The sequence below is a fragment of the Monodon monoceros genome, unplaced genomic scaffold (assembly GCF_005190385.1).
Source record: "Monodon monoceros isolate NGI ecotype Baffin Bay Population unplaced genomic scaffold, NGI_Narwhal_1 Super_Scaffold_12, whole genome shotgun sequence".
NCBI classification, from domain to species: Eukaryota; Metazoa; Chordata; class Mammalia; order Artiodactyla; family Monodontidae; genus Monodon; species Monodon monoceros.
This window is the reverse complement of record NW_021703768.1, coordinates 155433781-155448400: the sequence shown is the minus strand read 5'-3', so window position 1 is coordinate 155448400 and position 14620 is coordinate 155433781. Positions and strand designations below refer to the sequence as shown.

At 41.9% G+C, this 14620-nt stretch overlaps 1 pseudogene; it reads left to right on the top strand.

The window, feature by feature from the left end:
- Positions 1-9181: 9181 nt before the first annotated feature.
- Positions 9182-14620, top strand: part of LOC114892187 — a 43291-nt pseudogene continuing 37852 nt past the window's right edge.

The window sequence follows — 14620 nt, the reverse complement described above, 5'->3', positions numbered from 1 at the left end:
AGGGCTATGGGGTCCAGGTCTCTTGTCAGACAACCCAAGCACTATACAGGGTGCCCATGTATTCATTCATTTGTTTCACAAGTGAGAATTTGTCAAGCCCTCGCTTTATGCCAGATATGCCTCTTTTGGGGGATGTAAAGGTGAAAAGGATGCTATCTCTGTCATCAAGAGGCCCACAGGAGAAGGACCTTCCTTCCTTAAGAAGAATTCACATGAGGGATTTCTTTCTTGGATGGATATGGAAGGTGCTGGAGCTCCCTCCATAGCTGAAATAGGATTATTTAGCCAAGAAGAAGAAACCACTCTAAGGTCTGAGCCTGTCGTACTCTGAGACATATAGCCCCTTAGCCAAGGACCCCGATTTCTCAATTCCAAAGTCACCTTCCCCCAAAGAGCCAGTTCCCGCTGCATCTGTTACTCACCATCTCTCAAGACACATAGGTTCTCTAACAAAATGACAGAGCCAGGATTTGCTAGATGAATCCGGATATTCTTTCTAACCTTGTGTCATCAATGCTCCTTTCCAAAAGCCCATTTGAATTTTGCCAACTTAGGAAGGAAATTCAGCTTCCATGTCTTGTGGAAATCACAAGCCCCACTTACCTTCAGACTCGTCCTCCCAGGGGTCCGAGAAAAAGTCTGAAACATCACAGTGTAAGGACCAAGGAGTAGTTGGGGCCCCTCCACCTTTTCCTTCCTGAAGGCAAGTTTTCAGGAAATGACAAAACCTATTTCACACTCCGAATTCCAAGTCTCAACTTCCATAATTATCATAAGTTGACCTAAATAGTCTTAGAGACAAAAATATATATATGAAACCTGTTCAAGAACGACCTCTAACCTCATTCTGGTTGACCAGATGCCCAGAAACCCCCAAAGTCTTGGACTCTGGATCTGTGAGGTGCAACACAGGGTCTTCCCATGCTTGGATAGGAAGAAGGATTGCCTCTTTTTTCACTATCCTCTAACTGAAATTTAGCCTTTCCTTCCATAAATGGAGTCCACAAACCACAGCAAAACCACCCACCCTTAGAAATTTCTGAGGTTTTCCTATCACATGACATCTGCAGACATAAAGTATTCTTTGCCTTCATCGACTACTTCCAGATTATGTCCTTATCAGTCCCCTGCTGGAGCCTGGTGTCTGATACATTAATAAAGAAGCATATTGCCTACTATTCCACACATTAGTAGAGTTATATAACTGTATTTCAATGTACAGTTGACCCTTGAACAGCAGGGGTTTGAACTGCACGGGTCCACCTATATGAGGATTTTTTTCAATAGTACTTGCTACATGATCAGCAGTTGATAGAATCCATGGATATGGAAGAGTGGATACGGAAGAACTAAGGATAGGGAGGAATCGCATATAGAGATGACCAAATATAAATTGTAGGCAAAGTTTTGCACGGAGAGGCAGCACCCTAACCCCTATGTTGTTCAAGGGCCAACTGTAATTATAATCCTATGTGGTTATATATGGAATCTAAAAAATAAAAATAAAAAAGGTTCTGAAGAACCTAGGGGCAGGACGGGAATAAAGACGCAGATGTAGAGAATGGACTTGAGGACATGGGGAAGGGGAAGGGGAAGGGGAAGTTGGGACGAAGTGAGAGAGTGGCATGGACTTATATATACTACGAAATGTAAAATAGATAGCTAGTGGGAAACAGCCGCATAGCACAGGGAGATCACCTCCGTGCTTTGTGACCACCTAGAGGGGTAGGATAGGAAGGGTGGGAGGCAGATGCAAGAGGGAGGAGATATGGGGATGTATGTATATGTATAGCTGATTCACTTTGTTATAAAGCAGAAACTAACACACCACTGCAAAGCAATTATACTCCAATAAAGACGTTAAAAAAAAAATCCTATGTGGTTTAATTGTTTTCATGAGAAGGGGTCCATAGCTTCCACCAGGCTGCCTGGGCCCCCTGTCACAGACGGTTGCCACCTCACTTCTGGAAGTAGTAAAAGCACTGTCTGCCTCCCAAAGCAGAGCTCTGCCCTAATGCCCAAGAAGAAGGTGTAGCTCAAAGCTGTGCATTTTATGATTCTCTTATTTCCTCTGCCCATCAAACTTTTCCCTTTCTCCTAATGCTACTTGCTTATGAATTCCTGACCAACTGAGGTGCTGGAGACAAGGATAATTTCTGGCAGAGAAAGTGTGAGGCTGGGAGACCAAACTTATAGTGTGGTCTGGGATTAGAAGTTCACCAGTTAAATCCAACTACTGCTGTCATTCAATGATGCTGGCCGCCCACTCGGCCTGGCTCACAGTGTGGCCTGGAACTTGAAGCACAGGCCAGGCTCAGGAAAGCAGAGATGTTTGGGTGAAATGAGCCAGTTTTGTCATCACTGATGGAGAACCTTGGCCCCATCTCTCAACTCCAGGAGGACAGAGCAAGGCCTGGGACCACCTGACTCTGTGCCAATGTCCTGCTTCTCAGGGTGGGTTCTCAGCAAACCCTTCAGGGCTGTGGTTACTGTGGGAGGGTGCCATAGGGCACACCATTCCTGGGGGGAACTCCTAAAGCATGGGAGTGTCCAGGTGTTCACTATCTTTGAGTTGTGGCCCCCACTCACCCTTGGTTTCAGAATCATCCCGCCAGCCTCCTTGCAGAGAGCCCACTCTCTCAAGTCAGCTGTGCTCATTCTTGTTACCAGAAATGATGTTATGTACCATGTCCCAGATAAAAACCATGTCATGAGAAATTATCCCCCTCCTATCAGCTCAGCTCCTGGGCACAGTTCTGAGAGGGACCCACTCCCTTTTCTCCCTGCCATGTGCTGAGCTAAGCATACACATGTGGGAGCCACTCACCCACCTTTTCGGCCCTCAGTTTCCCCCTCTGGAAAGTGGAGATTAGACCGAACCCCACTTCTTAGGTTAGTTTGGTGTGAGGGTGACATGAGCCCACTGTACTGAGAACAGCTGTTGATACCAGCATCAACTAGTATCTCCTTGTTTGTTCTCTTTACTCTCACAGATCAGTCAGCATTTCTTATGGCGCATTTGCTTCCTGACTAGGTCCCTGGATTGTTCCAGGGGTCAAAGTCTCCAAACCAGACCAGTTGGTTGCATGGCTACAGGGCAGCCTCTCTTACAACGCCAGTGAAGAGAAGGTGGCAGCCCCTTTGTCCAGACATGCTGTGGGAGCCTCAGGCTGGAGGGGAGACCCTGGCCCACAGTGAACCCCAAGAAACCCCTTCCTGGGATAAAGTCTTTCTTACCTTGAGAGATTTCTTCTGGTCAGAGGAACTGGGCACCTGAGCCACAAGTCCCCAGTGGTCTGAATCAGAGGGACAGGGGGAGTACCGTGTTCCATCCCAAGAGGCACCTGACTTGTCAGAGCTGAGACCAACAAGGGCTGGGTGGTGAAGTGCTGATGCTCGTTCGGAGCTTGTAGTGGAAGCCTGGATTCCCCACAAGGCTGAGCACTAAGGAAGGGAACAGGGGCAGTGACTATGTCCCATTCCAAATAAAAACTAGACCCTGAAGAAGGGCTGGAGGAGAGGTGGAGGGAGGAACAGAGCATGGAGACCAGCCCAGTCAGTGACTGACCAAGAGGAGTTGACCCTCTATTTTTACTTGGGCTGGATTCTACCCTTTGGGTTCAGTGAGGGACTAGCACCCAGACCCTGGTTAAGCCTTCAAGATTTGAGACAGAAATGCCCAGGGCAGGTGGAGACAAGCTACAGAGGAATGGGGCTTCTGACAACACAAGGTGCAGGCAGAGTGAGTGGGCATTGTTCTGAGAGAAGGGACAGCTTCAGTAGGAATCAAACATCCTGTCCACCTTCCTGGTTTCTAGCTCTGTATTGCTCAAGGATGCTCGGTGTGACCAGAGGCTTGGGACACTGGGTGTCAACTCACCTTGTTCTTTCTTGGTATTGTCTTGCTGTGTGGTGTCTTTGCTCCAGTGTGTGACCGTCTGTGAAGAATTATCCCTGGACCCAGCCCTAAGCCCCTTGCTGACCACCATGTGCAGTCAGGCAGCATGGGGGTGGTGTGGTCACAGTGATGCAAGACAAATGGCCACTGCCCCCAGAGCTTGAGCCTCAGGGCAAATGGCATCCGGGTTTGACCATCACCCCATGCATGAGAAGCCATTGTCATAGTCAAGTGAGATGTAAACACAGTCTCAGCCCTCAGATGCCTCCTCACCAGCCTGCCCTTCTTGCCATTACTGCCCTTGCTCTCATTCTTTATTTTTCTGGCTTCTTCTCTTTCTCCAATCTCGGGGATTATCCGAGGTATCATCTGATCCTTTGATGAGGAAAATGCTGAAGTGAACATGTTAAGATCCCAGAGAGGAGGCCATCTGTGTGAGGCAGCTGGAACCTGCCAAAAGATCAGAGTTTCAACATGGCGGAGAACCCAACCAAGCAGTAGGAGATAGATGGATGGAGTTCCAGGGCTGCCACCTGGGACCTGTTTGACTTTATACTTTCTAGAGTCATCCAGGGTGCTTTGTCACTTTTGTTGCTTTTGGTGCCAAGAGATTTGCCCTTAGAAGCCCTGTCTCTATCTGCTGGCCATGAGGCTGGTGCTGAGTGGAATGAGAGTGGGAGGCCCAGGTGTGAATCTTGCTTATCCCTCACCACTCCCCGAGTCCACAGTGTTAAGGAAGATCAGAGACCATCCTACTTCCTGGTCTAAGGACCTCAGAGTCAGACAATCTGGGTTTACATCCTGGTTCTGCTGTGTGACCCTAGTCTAGTGACTCAACCTCTCTGTGCCTCAGTTTCCTCAATTATAAAATAAAGATAATATCGGAGTGATCTCATGGAGTGGTTGTGACGCTTACATGAATTAACATATATACTGCACTTAGAGCAAACGGTGCCTGTTTCACTGAGCAGCTAATGTTATCATTTATTAAGCAACTATTTTGTGTCTGAAATGCTAAGCAACATGAATAGGCACAGACCTTATCTTCAGAGAGGGAGGGTGAGAGGGAAGAAGGAGAGGGAAGCAGGTGAGGAGGTTCCCTGGAGATGAGGGACACCATAGGAGGATGCTCACCCAGCCCGGGCACTGCCCAAGAATAGCTAAGCCTGGTTGTAACAGGAAAGAACAACTCTCATTCCATATTAGATCTGTTTCTTTTACTTTAAACTTTGTATTCTATTGCTTTTGCTTTGAGCTAAGAATGTTGCCTAGGACTTCCCTGGTGGTGCAGTGGTTAAGAATCTGCCTGCCAGTGCAGGGGACATGGGTTCAAGCCCTGGTCTGGGAAGATCCCACATGCTGCAGAGCAACTAAGCCTGTGTGCCACAACTACTGAGCCTGCGCTCTAGAGCCCATGAACCACAACTACTGAGCCCACATGCCACAACTACTGAAGCTTGCACACCTAGAGCCTATGCTCTGTAACAGAGAAGCCACCACAATAAGAGGCCCTCATACTGCAACACATAATAGCCCCCCCTCACCGCAACAACAAAGACCCAACACAGCCAAAAATAAATTAGTTAATTAAAAGAAAAAAAAAGAATGTTGCCTATAGCCTAAAATATACAGGATAGCTTAGTCTTAAGGCTTTGACCTTTAAGAGTATAACATTTTTCCATTCATATAGAGATAAAAAGCTGCAGAACAGAGAATAACATTTGTCTTGTTAAAGGTTTACAAGAACATTGTGACAAAACCCATGTGGACAGCTTCAAGAACAAAGGATTCCTGCACTAAGAAGTTTGCAACAGCCAACTCCCCCACCCTCTGCCTTCCCCTTTTTAGCATAAAAGAAGCCTGAATTCTAACTGGGGTGGTTCTCTAGGACATTGGTCTGCCATCTTCTCAGTCTGCTGGCTTTCTGAATAAAGTCATTATTCCTTGCCCCAACACAGCTCATCTCCTGATTTATTGACCTGTCATGCGGTGAGCAGAATGAGTTTGGACTCAGTAGCATGGTAGGAGGAGCAGTGGGTCTTTCATGGGGCCCATGAGGCCTGACAAAGCCCTCCCCAAGAAGGAAGCAGGAGGGCACCCAGAGAGAACTGCTGTCTACTGCCCACAAGCCCAGGGATGTCTGGAGGCCAGGATGAGCAGCAGGTAGCACTGGGCTCAGGCCACCTCTGGGGAAGACCAGAGCTGACCCGGGAGGGAATAGTGGCATATTCACTATCCAGGTTTTAAACCTGTGGCTTCATCATCTGGGAAAAGTGATTGGGATGGGGACACTCATGAGTGCAGGTCCCTTGGAGCCAGATGCAGGAGCTGAGAGAGCACAGAAAGCAAAGCCAAACCCAGCTGAGACATCCTGGAAACAGTGGTCTGCAGCAGGCCCCATCTCCACTATCCTTGTCTGCTGTTCTCACCTCTCTCCTTTTATGACCCAGGCATATGAGGCTTCACCTGTAGGTTCTGAACAATGGCCTATTCTCTTCAGAAACTAAAAGCCAGATATCAGCAAGTCATATGCAGGTCAAGGCAGTGAGCAAGTTCTGTGAGGTTTCACGTTTCTTCAAGCTCTTTGATCATTTATATATTAACACCTTGACATTTTTGCTAAAAGTTTATGACAGTCTACATAAAACATATATATGTATAAAATTCATAAAGATACTGATCTTTATCATATTACGTTTACGTTATGTGGTGCAAAGTCTATTGTTTAACAATACATTTAGGAGAATATTTTCCCATCACGATACCATTTTTGGTTTGTTTTTTTGTTTAAAACAATACACATTTATTATCTTATAGTTCTGAAGGCTAGAAGTCCAAAAGAAGTTTCTTTTTTTAATTAATTTTTTTATTGGAATATAACTGATTTACAATGTTGTGTTAGTTTCTGCTGTACAGCAAAGTGAATCAGCCATACATATACATACATCCACACTTTTCTAGACTCCATTCCCATACAGGTTATTACAGAGCACCAAATAGAGTTCTCTTTGCTATACAGTAGGTTCTAATTAGTTATCTTTTATATTCAGTAGTGTGTATATGTCAATCCCAATCTCCCAATTTAACCCCCGTTTTCCCCTTGGTAACCATAAGTTTGTTTTCTACATCTGTGACTCAATTTCTGTTGTGTAAATAGGTTCCTTTGTATCATTTTTTTATATTTTACATATAAACAGTATCTTATGATATTTGTCTTTCTCTGTCTGACTTACTTCACTCAGTATGACAATATCTAGGTCCAACCATTGGATGCAAATGGCATTATTTCATTCTTTTTTATGGCTGAGTAATATTCCATGTTATATATGTACCACATCTTCCTTATCCATTCCTCCATCAATGGACATTTAGGTTGCTTCCATGTCCTGGTTATTGTAAATAGTGCTGCAATGAACATTGGGGTGCACGTGTCCTTTCAAATTATGGTTTTCTCTGGATATATGCCCAGGAGTGGGATTGCTGGATCTTATGGCAGTTCTATTTTTAGTTTTTTAAGGAACCTCCATACTGTTCTCCATAGTGGCTGTACCAACTTACAGTCCCACCAAAAGTGTAGGAGGGTTCCCTTTTCTCTACACCCTCTCCAGCATTTATTGTTTGTAGAGTTTTTGATAATGGCCATTTTAACCAGTGTGAGATGATACCTCATCGTAGTTTTGATTTGCATTTCTCTAATAATTAGTGATGTTGAGCATCTTTTCATGTGCCTATTGGCCATCTGTATGTCTTCTTTGAAGAAATGTCTATTTAGATCTTCTGCCCATTTTTTGATTGGGTTGTTTGTTTTTCTAATATTGAGCTGCGTGAGCTGTTTTTATAGTTTGGAGATTGATCCCTTGTCAGCCACTTCATTTGCAAATATTTTCTCCCATTCTGTGGGTTTTCTTTCTGTTTTATTGATGGTTTCCTTTACTGTGCATACAATGCCTTTAATTGTTACATAGACAAGTCACATAGCTTCCTTTCTGCAAGCTCCATGTGATGGGATTTCCATCTGCCTTGTTCACTTTTGTATTCTCAGCATCTTTGACGCTAGTGCCTGGTTAGTGCTCAGTAATATTGGTGAATGACTGCTCCTGTTATTCTTGATCTAAGAACACCAATTTTCTATTATTTGATGCTTCCTATTTAATTCTTGAAACATGTGGGAGACGTACTATGATGTGATGATACATTTCAACTTTTCAAATGTAAATAAGGCCACATTTCCTGAATTTAGCCTTTTCTTCCTTTAATAAACATTGATATTTCTCTGAAAGAAATATAAAATAAAATCAGTTTCCTGAATTCCTGAAAGGGATTGCAATTACCTTTTTACAATAAGGTTTTCCTTAAAGGTCCTGACTTTGTAAGTAGAACCCAGGCTGCATCCACTATAGAAGTGGCCCAGGTCTCCTTCTACACTGAGAGAGTCACAAACACAGAGCTGTTCAGCTCCAGCTGTTCATCTCTACCCAATGACCACCTCCAGCCTGAATTCCCTTAGTAAACACACTCCTACACCCGTGACAGATGGGCCTTTTGTCTGGCAAAGCAAACACACAAATCTAAAATCTCCCCTCTCCTTTCATCAGAGTCTAGAAAATCTAAAAGGGCAGGTGCCATCTTATTCCAGACAGAACCCAAAGGAACTCAGGTACTTCATGGAAAGACTTCTCTCTATAGAGATATAAGAAAGCAGAGGCAATACACACTCTCACATGCACTCATGCACACTCACATTCACACACTCATACACAGCCAGAAGATGAATTGGAAGGTAGGACTTGAGGAAGTCAGGGAAAACAGACCTTATGAAACAGGAAAACTTCATGAGATGAGAGAAAATCAATAGGAATAATGAGATGTAAAATGAGATGTTAACATATATATATATATGAAAGAGGGTGGGATGGGGTGTGGAAGCAGAGGGAGGGAAAGAGGCATCAGGAGGACCAGCCTTGCCCAACTATTATTCTTGACCACAGTACCAGCAAGGTGACTGGTAAAGAGGAAAATGTCTGACTGAAAAGATAAGTACTATTTCCATCAAGGCCTAGAATTACCCACTGTGCAAGTAGGTCCAATCAGACAATATCCAAATGGTTCAGAAAGCCACCAAGTTGATCTTTGGGTCCTTATAGGTCCTACAGCAAAATGTTCTGAAGCATCTGTGACTACAGTAGCCAAGAGCATGTTATGGATAACAATATCCAGGCTTCCCCTTGGGAAAGTAACTAGCCTGTTTGTAGAGGAGACCCACATGTCACAGTTGGCTTTGAAATGTATGGTCTACACAATCACATGACTTTTCTCAACCTAGACATGTAGTCTCAGAATGCTGACCACCATGGACAAGAAGGAAATGGAAAAAGGAAGTAGGATTTGAATATGAAGCATCATGGATAGGCAACTTCAAGGTGGACAGTCCCATAGTGAATGATTTTAGCAGGAACCACAGACAGCAGCAGCTCAAGTTCCCCAAGGCATTAAGGTTTTTAGAATGTCCAGCCTACCTGGTGCTTCAAATTTGGTACCATATCTTAGATTTTACTCAGGTAGCTAAAGAATCTAGCCTTCCTCAACAAACTCCCAGATTCAATCCCATTATAGTAACTTCAGCCCAAAATATCCCAGCTGACCATAGTGCTCCAACATATTTGCACATAGATGGTATCCTTCCATCTGTGATAAGAGTATGGAGGGAAATTTGATTTTATTAACACAACTGTATAGAACCAGCTGCATTCTGGTTGGTGTCTCAGTTTAATTGCATGCACCCTCAACAAGTCTGTCTACCTTTCCAGCCTGAGGTGTGGACCCTTTGTCCTGCATTTAACCCAACAATCCAACAGCCAGGTCAGCAGGGCCACCAGAATTCTCATCTGTGTCCATCAGCTCACCATTTAGGCTACAACCATGGAGAGTTCATTCATCTGGTAGGTCACAATCATCTATGCATTAGTCAATATAATATTCAGAATATTTCAACAGAACCTTCAAAAAACAGATTGAAATTCAACTTGAACTTTTGTGAAGTTTCAAGTTGAAAATAATAATTGAAAATAAATAATTCTTTGACCTGTTGTATTAAAAAATAAATTTAAAATTAAAAAATAAAGAAAGAATTCTTTGAAATGGCATTTTTCTGGGCTTTGAACCTGCAGCACTTCTTCTTTTGTTGACAGCCAGACTTTACTAGAAATCAGCCAACTATTTACATAGCTGCCAGTCCCCAAAATACTAATGAGGCAATGTCCCATATTAAACATAAAGTCTATATTTCAGCTAAAGACATGAAGAAGATGAACAGGTTATGCAGAATCAGCCCACCCTTCTGATATCTACAAAATGTGGACCATCTGCTGGCTCCAAAAATATGTCTGAGCAAGTGATCACAGACTCTACACTTATTTGTTGCAATACTTCCAAATATCAAATAATGGGCAACCGCTCTACAACTTCTCCTCAAGCAGTGGTCTCCCAACCCAACACAAAGCATCCTTTCAAAATTGCAGTTTCTGACCTGAAGTTTTACCAACTGGTGTCCTCAATCTTTGAACTTTCTGAACTTTCAAGTCTTCTAAACCTTCCTGACTGTTGTATACAGACAGAGTGTATTCAGCAGCTCATAGGCCAAATTTTCACACATGAGGCTAGGCTAATACAAGTATGGAAATTGAATGTTATTAGTTGTTATAGACTGTGTTGTGTCCCATAAAAATTCATACGTTGAAGACCTAATACCCATTACTTCAAAATGTGACTGTATTTGGAGATAGTGCCTTGAAAGAGATAATCAAGTTAAAATGAGGTCATTAGAGTGGGCCCTAATCCAACATGACTGATGTCCTTATAAGAAGAGGAGATGAGCACACAGACACACATAGAGGGACCACCATATGAAGACACAGGGAGAAGATGGCCATCTACAAGCCAAGGAGAGGGGCCTCAGGAGAAACCAACCCTGCAATCAAGAATTTGATCTCACACTTCTAGCCTCCAGAATTGTGCAAAAATAAATTTCTATTGTTTAAGACTCAAGACACAAAATATGGCAAAGGAGATCATTGAATTTGTGCTGTCTCTACTTATTTCATCACCCAGCCTTAGTCTATTGTGAGCAGTGAGAACGGCTAAGGCATTTCTGAGCCAAAAGGCTCACTATGTTCTCTAAAGCCAAACCCAAATTTAGGAGACGTGGCATCATTACCATGGCAGAATAAGAGTTTTCTACTGTCTTCTCTCAAAGAACACTAATTTTGACAAATACCTACAGAGTGCCTTTGTGGAAGTCTGGGAGCCCAGCAGAGAAATTCTAGCACAGAGTTGGAGCAAGAAAAATTCATAAAGAAAGAAATGGAGATCCATGATTTGGTCTGTGGTTTTCCCAATAAAGGGCTCAAAATAGTTGTTTTAAGGAAGCTAAGTGTTCTACAGGAAAACACAGAAAGACAAGTCAATGAAATCAAGAAAATTATACACAAACAAAATAAGAACTTTAACAGAGAGATAGGAATTATTAAAAAGAACTAAATAGTAATTCAGGAACTGAAGAATACAAAGATGAAGTAAAACCTGCAATAGAAAACATCAGCAAAAGATTGGACTAAGAAGAGAAAAGAATCTATGAGGAAGAATACAGGTCATTTAAAATTATCCATTCAGAGAAGACCAAAGAAAAAAAAGAATGAAAAAGAGTGAAGAAAGTCTAGTGAAAAATGAGATATCACTAAAATAAGAAACCTATGCATACTGGAGTGCCAGAAGGAGAAGACAGGGAGAAAGGGACATAACGTTTATTGAAAACAATACTGGCTGAAAATTCCTCAAATCTGGGAACAGATTTGGACATCAAAATTCATGAAACTCATAGACCCCTCCCACTAAATTTCAACCCAAAATAATCTCCTACAAGACACATTATTTTAAAATTGTCTAAAATCAAAGACAAAAAGTGCATTTTCAAAGCAGCAGGAAAAATAAAGTTCCTCACATACAAGAAAACCCCCATGAGGCTACCAGCAGATTCCTCACCAGAAACTTGCAGATTAGGAGAGAATAAGATGATATATTTAAAGTGCTAAAAGAAAAAACTGCCAATCAAGAATACTTTGCCCAGAAAATTTGTCCTTCAGAAATGAAGATGAAATACTTTCAGAAACAAAATATGAGGGAGTTCATAACAACTAGACCAGTCTTTTAAAAATGCTGAAAGTCCTTCAAGTTGAAATAAAAGGAACCTAATAAGTAAGACGAAAACATAAAACACACTGGTAAAAGTATGTGGTCAAATTCATAATACTTTAATACTGTAATATGGTGGTTTGTTAACCACTTAACTATAGGATAAAGGTTAAAGCAAAAAGTACTTTTTTAGTTACAACTATAATAATTTGTTAATTGACACACCATGTAAAATTGCATATATTGTGACATCAAATATAATTGTTGGGGTGGGGAATAAAAGGATAGAGTTTTGTGTGCAATTGAAGTTAAGTTGTTATCAGCATAAAATAGACTGTATATCAATAAAATGTTTTATGAAAGCCTCATGGTAACTACAAAGCAAAAACCTTCATTAGATACACAAAAGATAAACAGAAGAAAAGAAAAGCACATCACTCTAAAAATCATTAATTTACAAAAGAAGAGAGAAACAAAGGAAGAAGGGAATTACAAAATAGCCAGGAAACAAATTATATGGAATTAGTAGGTCCTGGCCTATCAATAATTACTTTAAATGTATATGGAATAAATTATTCAATCAAAAGGCATACAATGGGCCACCGCTGCTGCTGCCACCCCTGCACAGGAGCCATCGCCATGCTCATGAAACCACTTCTGCCGCCACCGACTGAATCCAGCCGTGTGGCTGACAGGGGCTAGGTGCTCCAGCCTGGTGTCTGGCCTGAGCCTGAGGTGGGAGAGCTGAGTTCAGGACATTGGACCACCAGAGATCTCCCGACCCCATGTAATATCAATCGGCAAGAGCTCTGCCAGACACCTCTGTCTCAACACTAAGACCCAGCTCCAATCAACGACTATCAAGTTCCAGTGCTGGACACGCTATGCCAAACAACTAGCAAGACAGGAACACAACCCCACCCATTAGCAGAGAGGCTGGCTAAAATCATAATAAGTTCACAGACACTGCAAAACACAACACCAGACACTCTCCAGCCCACTAGAAAGACAAAATCCAGCCTCATCCACCAGAACACAGGCACCAGTCACCTCAATCAGGAAGCCTACAGAACACACTGAAACAACCTTACCCACTAGGGGTTGACAACAAAAACAATAAGAATTATGAAACTTCAGCCTGTGAAAAGGACATGCCAAACACAGTGAGTTAAGCAAAATGAGAAGACAGAGAAATACACAGCAGATGAAGGAGCAACGTAAAAACTCAACAGACCAAAAAAATGAAGAGGAAATAGGCAGTCTACCTGAAAAAGAATTCAGAGTAATGATAGTATAGATGATCCAAAATCTTGGAAATAGAATGGAGAAAATATAAGAAACATTTAACAAGGACCTAGAAGAACTAAAGAGCAAACAAACAGTGATGAAGAACAAAATAAATGAAATTAAAAATTCTCTAGAAGGAATCAATAGCGGAATAACTGAGGCAGAAGAATGGATAAGTGACCTGGAAGATAAAATACTGGAAATAATTCCCACAATGCAGAACATAGAAAAAAGAAAAAAAAATTGAGAACAGTCTCAGAGACCTCTAGGACAATATTAAACACACCAACATTCGAATTATAGGGGTCCCAGAAGAGGAAGAGAAAGAGAAAGGGACTGAGAATATATTTGAAGAGATTATAGTTGAAAACTTCCCTAATATGGGAAAGGAAATAGTCAAGTCCAGGAAGGACAGAGAGTCCTATACAGGATAAATCCAAGGAGAAACACGCAAGACACATATTAATCAAACTATCAAAAATTAAATACAAAGAAAAAATATTGAAAGCAGCAAGGGAAAAGCAACAAATAACATACAAGGTAATCCCCATAAGGTTAACTGCTAATCTTTCAGCAGAAGTTCTGCAAGCCAGAAGGGAATGGCAGGACATATTTAAAGTGATGAAAGGGAAAAACCTACAACCAAGATTACTCTACCCAGTAAGGATCTCATTTAGAAAGGACAGAGAATATAAATGTTTACAGACAAGCAAAAGTTAGGAGAATTCAGCACCACCAAACTAGCTTTACAAAAAATGCTAAGGGAACTTTTCTAGGCAGGAAACACAGGGAAGGAAAAGACCTATAATAACATATCCAAAACAATTAAGAAAATGGTAATAGGAATATACATATCGATAATTACCTTAAATGTAAATGGATTAAATGCTCCAACCAAAAGACATAGACTGGCTGAATGGATACAAAAACAAGACCTGTATATATGCTGTGTACAAGAGACCCATATCACACCTAGGGACACATAAGACTGAAAGTGAGGGGATGGAAAAAGATATTCCACACAAATGGAAATTAAAAGAAAGCTGGAGTAGCAATTCTCATAACAGACAAAATAGACTTTAAAATAAAGACTATTACAAGAGACAAAGAAGGACACTACATAATGATCAAGGGATCAATCCAAGAAAAAGATATAACAATTGTAAATCTTTATGCACCCAAAATAGGAGCACCTCAATACATAAGGCAAATGCTAACAGTCATAAAAGGGGAAGTGGACAGTAACAC